Source organism: Nycticebus coucang, chromosome 2 (genome assembly GCF_027406575.1).
Source record: "Nycticebus coucang isolate mNycCou1 chromosome 2, mNycCou1.pri, whole genome shotgun sequence".
Classification (NCBI taxonomy): domain Eukaryota; kingdom Metazoa; phylum Chordata; class Mammalia; order Primates; family Lorisidae; genus Nycticebus; species Nycticebus coucang.
The window spans coordinates 180,390,081-180,396,270 of NC_069781.1; positions in this window are offsets into that span (position 1 = coordinate 180,390,081).

The window sequence follows — 6,190 nt, forward strand, 5'->3', positions numbered from 1 at the left end:
CAGGCCCCTCCTCGGGGGTGGGGCTCTCTCAGGGGCCCTCACAGGGGACTCAGCTGGAAGTAATGGAGGTGTGGGATGCATCTGATCTCACCCAAGCCCCCAGCCCGAGAGAGGGTGTGGAAAGTGTGTCCAGCTTCCTCATCTGCAGAGAGGGGGCGCTGACTCTCCTTTCACCTCCTCCTCCCTCCACTCCCACCCCTGCTCCCCAAACTCATCCTGTGCACACGATTCACCTGGGACTTGTTGAAATCTGTGTTCTGATTCCTTCCACCTGGGTGGAGCCCGAGATTCCATATTTCTAAGCAGCTCTGGGGCAGCTGCTGGTCCCCAGACCATAGGTCAGCTAGGACGCAGAACACAGGGAAAGGCCTCAGTCCAGGAAGTACAGGTGCGTGAAGGTCAAACCTGGAACAGCAGCCGCCCTCTCACCTCTGCTCTTAAACTTCAGTTGCCATCAGAATCCTTCAGAGGGCTTGTTTAAATACAGAGCATTGGGGCCCCATCCACAGAGCTTCAGTGAGCCTGGGATGTGCCTGGGAACCTGTAGGTGGTGATGCTGGTCTGGGAAACCCCCACTTTGAGAACTGCCTGCTTTGAGTTAAACATCTTTACTGGCAGCAGGAGCCCGCCTTACCCAGTCAATCCTTAGGTGTGGACACCAGGTCAGCCCCCAAAGGATATTTTTCCTCCATGTGGCTTCTGACCATCCAACCCCTGACTTGTGTTACATCCCTAACACATTAGCAGGAGCCCAGTAACTGTCCCCCATGCTGAGCAACCAGCTTCTCAGCATGGACAAGGGGAAGGGCAGCCCAGGAGCTCAGGGCTGCTTAATGTCCTGGACATCATCTGCACTGCCACCACATAAATGTGCCACTGAGAGTGAGGCCTCAAATAAGTGGTCCTGCTGATTCTCAAGGGTGAGTCCCTATTGTCCCCACCATCCCAACCACACAGGACAGGACCTGGGCCCAGGAGGGTCTATGGCTCAAAACATCATAGCCAGCAAGTGAAAACGAGGATTCACCCCCAAGTCAGTCTCATCTCAGAAGCAGGGACATCACCCTGCCTCCCGCCCCAGCCCCATGCTGACAGCTCCCAAGCCGGGAAGTAACAAAGGTCTGCAAGAATACACAGACTCCAGAAGAGAAAAGGGAAAGTTGTTTGGTTTTTCCTCCTGTATTAGTCTCCCCTGGCTGCTATAACAAAGTGTTACAAACTTACAACAGGACTTTCTCCTGTGGTGGTTTGAGGGACCAGAAGTCAGACATCAAGGTATAGACAGGGCCCCGCTCCCTTTGGAGGCTCTAGGAGGGGATCCTTCCTGCCCCTTCCAGGTGTCCCTTTGTGCTGATCTTGACTCTGCCTTTACGTGGCCTTCTCCTCGGTCTGTTGTCTTCTCATGAGGACACTTGTCATTGGATTTACGACCTACCTGGACAACACAAGAGTCTGATCCCTTTTCAAGATCCTTACCGTAGTTAACTCTGCAAAGACCTCATTTCCAAATAAGATCCCAATCCTGTGCTCCAGGGCATGGTGTGGACGTATCTGTTGGGGGCCACCATTCAGCCCACAGTACAGCTAGTATCTGGGACTGTGTTTCCTGTCAGTCTTTGACAAACACTAATTGATTAAGCACCTACTGCCTGCCAGGCCCTGGGAGTTCAGAGGTGAAAGAGAAGTCCTATGCTCTGAATGAGGGACAGTACCATTGGCGGGGGGTCAGGACAAGACCAGCAACTCTGGCCCAGCGGAGAAGGATTGGGCCACAGGACCTGAGGAGCAAGGATGGGGGTGAACTGGAGGGGCTTTTGGAGAAGGTGCCGCATCTGCGTACCAATGGTGAGGGGTGGCGACTATTCTGGGATGAAGGAACCCCCAGTGCCAAGCTCAGTCTGGGGCACCAGCAGGGCTCTTGGGAAGGCCCATGGTGGTCTGGGGACTCTGGGAGAACTGACCCAGGCCAGGGCTGCACTGGGCTAGGCCTTTCTTGCTATACCAGTTTAAATTCCACATCCTCCTCCCTGGGGCAGTCATTAAACTGCAGGGATAAGGCTGGTAGGACTGTGCAGTAGCCTGGCTGGGGGGAGTGGAGGGGCCCCATGCGGGAGCCACACGTGAGTCCCCACTCTCCCAGGCCCTGCAAGCGACCCACATCATCCCTTCTTCTCTCACATCTAGCCCCCAGAAGGAAGATAAAGGCGGCTGGGGGCTTTGTACTCGTTAATCTCGGCTCTGGGGACTGGGGGCACGTCCCTGCCCCCGTCATGGCGCCTCATTAGCTGCCCATTAATGTGCATGACTTAGGAATTGGCCACTGGGCTGTGAAATCCCAGGCAACAGGACATCTCTTAATTCTGAGGGGCTTTGATATCCTTTGATATCTGCCCTCTGCTGTCATCGCAGGGCTGTGACCTTTCCCAGCCGTGCAGGGGGCCCCACGCTGGGCCCCATCTGAAGTGGCTCTGCCTACCCTCTGCCCTGCCCAGTCCAGCCCCACCAGGCTTGGTGCAGGCTGCGGTAAAGAAGGAAGGTGGGGTGGGGTGGCACACAGGGATGGCGTAAGTGGTGGCACAGCATGGCACCTGCCCAGGTGCCCTCAGTAGGTGGTGGCATTCCTCCCTTTGTGCTGCAGGGACCGGCCCTACCCAGTTGCTGGCCCCTGTCCCTCCTCCAGGTCCCTGAGGATCCCTCCTTCCTCCACTGCCTGAGTCAACAAGAAGGCACCCTCTGCTCCTCTCCCCCATCTTCATGCTCAAACTCATAGAAAATTCTGGAGGGCAGATGAGGGAAGGTGGAGCCTCAGTTCTGGACAAGTAGGGCCTCCATCTGACCCCGTCCCTGAGCCCCGGACCCTCCTTGCTATGCAACTTCCAGGCCTGGGCCCAGCCCACAAAGGCTACTCAGTAAACACCAGCTTCAGTAAGCCCAAGATGCTGAAGGGCTGAAGTTTCAAGTGTCCTCAGATGCTTTTAAGGGCAGCTCAGGGGCTTTTAAGGGCAGAGATGCCTGCAGGAGTTCCCCAGGGAGGTTTGCCCCCAAGTTCTTGCAGGAGAAAACTTAGGGACACCTTAGGGACAGCAAGACTTAGTGTGGTCACTGAATGATGGCCCCAAAGGTGTCCTTGTCTTCACCTCCAGACCTAGTATGTTACCTCATGTGGCAAGGACTTAGCAGAAGTTAAGGATCTTGAGATGGGGAAGTTGCCCTGGGTTATGCAGGAGGGCCATGCATGAGGGTAGAGGCCCATGAAGATGGAAGTAGAGATGGGAGTGGTGTGCTTGGGAGACGGAGGATGGGGCCGCAGGCCCAGGGGTGCTCCAGCCACTAGTGCTGGGAAAGGCACTAACCCTGCTGGCCCCTTGATTTAGCCCAGTGAGACTGAATTCTGACCTCCCGCCTCCAGGACTGTAGGAGAATAAACGTGTGGTTTAACACCACTGGATTTGTGGTAATTGGTGACAGCAGCCACAGAAACAAATTCAGTGGCATCCTGAGTTCTGACCACAGGAGGGCAACTCTGACAGCAGAAGCCCTGGGACCCCCCTGGGCTGTGGCAGGGGTGGGGCCCTCAGAGTCCCTCTGTTCCCCCTCATTACCGTGCTGGCTCTCCAGGGGGTTACAATCAATCAGGAGTCCACTCTGAGTGAAGGCAGAAGGCAAGCATTCTCACAACCTTCAAGTTCACGATCCTGCTGCCCACTGTGTCATGGAGGGAAGGAGGGGTGGGCTGTTGGCAGCAGGCTGGCAGCTGGGCTGAGCCCTGCAGTCCTGACCCCTGGGGTCCACACTGACCTGGACTCTACAGAGCCCATACAGCCTCTCCCAGGGGTTCACCTGTTCATGAGAAAGCAGGGGTGGGGGTGGGGAGCCAAGAATGTGTGTACCTGTGTGAAAGAGCAATTAACATAAAACTGGCCATTTTAAGCAGTTTGAAGTGTATAATTCAGTGACTTTTAAGTATGCTCACGATGTTACGCAAACATTACTAATTCCAGAACTTTTTTTTCACTCCAAAACAAAACCCCTCTCCCAAACCAGTGTTTTTCAACCATTTTTTTTTTTATCTCACAGCACACTTGACCCTATAAATTTCCATGGCACACTTAAACTGTGTTGATAAAAAAAAGTAACAATACACTGTGTTTTGAACTTTTCAAAAATAATTTAGTGATCTTTAAAAATGTCTGTGACCCACCTAAGATCCTCTCACAGCACACCAGTGTGCCGTGCCACATGGACTGAAACTCACTGCCCTAACCCTTGGCAGCCACTAATCCCCTGTCCATCTCTATGGACTTGTCTTTTCTGGGTATTTCATAAAGATGGCATCATACGCCCGTTTGTGTCTGGCATGTTCTCCAGGTTAGAACTTCATTCCTTTCCACGGCCAGTATCCTGCATGGCTGTGCTGTGCCTACCCGTATATCCGCTCATCCACGGACCGGTGCGTGGGCTGTGCTCCCCTTTTGCCTATTGTGCACAGCGTGGCTGTGAACTTTCACACACAGGTTTTTGTTTTCAAATCTTTTGGATACAGACCTAGGAGGGACATTCCTGGGTCACACAGTAATTGTTTGCCCCAGGGCAGCAGTCCACAACCTTGGTGGTACCAGGGACCAGTTTCATGGGGGGCAAGTTTTCCATAAACGGTGTGGCGGGGGGAAGAGGACAGGAGGCAGAACTCAGCTGGTGATGCTGGGTGGCTTGGTTCCTAACGTGGCAGATTTTGTCCTTTGAAGTGAGGCAGACAGTTGTGCCAGCTGGAGAGAAGAGAGGTTTAGGCACAAGGGTTTTGAAAATTGAGGCCGATACAAGTTCAAATCCTGCCTAATGGTACTAGTTGTGACTCTGGGCAAGGACATCAGCCCGGCTACTAGACAGAAAGGTCCCCACCTCCATTAACACAGCCTCTTTGGCAGGCACGCCGCTCATCCCACCCAGGACGCAGGCATCTGCACCCCTGTGGAGCTGCCCGTGCTCAGGGCCAGCCAGTCTTGCATTAGCTGCTGAATTTCACCTCCTTAGGTTATCCCTCATGCAGGCTCCCTCCTTGAAGCAACCACAGGCCCTAAACATCTTAATACTTAAAAACTTTCTCTTCTGTCCCTGACGTGGCCTCTAAGTGTGGTCTGGGCATCCAGGCTTGTCCAACCTCTCTCCTCATCCTGTCACAACTACCTGCCCTAAACCCTACATGTGCACTCCCTGAGAGGGCCATGGGAGCATCTGATCCCTTAGCACAGCAAGGGCTGGAAAAGGCAGGCAAATGATACACATACTGTTAAGGCTGGTTGGGAACTCTCCAGTGGGTAGGAAATTAAAGACACCCCCCCACACACACACCCAAGTTCTAGATATTGAGGATGGGGTACCGAGGTCCCCAAGGAGATGGGAGTATAGGCCACACAGTCTCCATGGAAACTAAATCCTCCAGTTCGACATTCTCCAGCCTAGAACTTTGTTCCACAACCACATTGCCTGCTATGTTTTACCATGATCTTATGATGGAGATGGAAGAAATTTTGTCTAGTTTACAAAAGAATTCTGTAGTTCCGTCACCTGTCAACATTAAAACCTGGGAAGTTTTGCATAATCCTGGTTTCAAGCTTCTCTTAAATCAAGAATGCTGTCAGCTGGGCACAGTGGCTCATACCTGTCATCCCAGAACTCTGGGAGGCCAAGGCGGGAGGATCGTAAGAGCTCAGGAGATAGAGACCAGCATAAGCAAGAGGGAGACCCTCTCTACTAAAAAGAAAACTTGGCTGAGTGTCATAGCAGGTGCCTATAGTCACAGCTACTAGGGGGCTAAGGCAGGAGGATTGCTTGAGTCTAGGAGTTTGAGCTTGCTGTGAGCTAAGGCGCCACAGCACTCTACCCAGGGCACAGAGTGAGACCCTGTTAAAAAAAAAAAAAAAAAAGACACGCTGTCCCCAAGATGGGGCCTGGTACACCAGTGAGCCTCAAGCTGTCTGTCCTGCTGTTGTATGCCTGGCCCATTTTGTCACACATGGGTCTCAACAGCCAGAGTGCACTGGTGGTCCCAGCTTTTGCAGTCCTGAGCTGTAGGTGGTTAAGTGCCCCACACCTGCAGAGGATGGGCAGGGAGCCACAAGGCTCCAAAAGTGCCATGTATAGTCCTCATCCAGACGGACACAAGGGGCACTCAGGCCCACAACGACCTGAG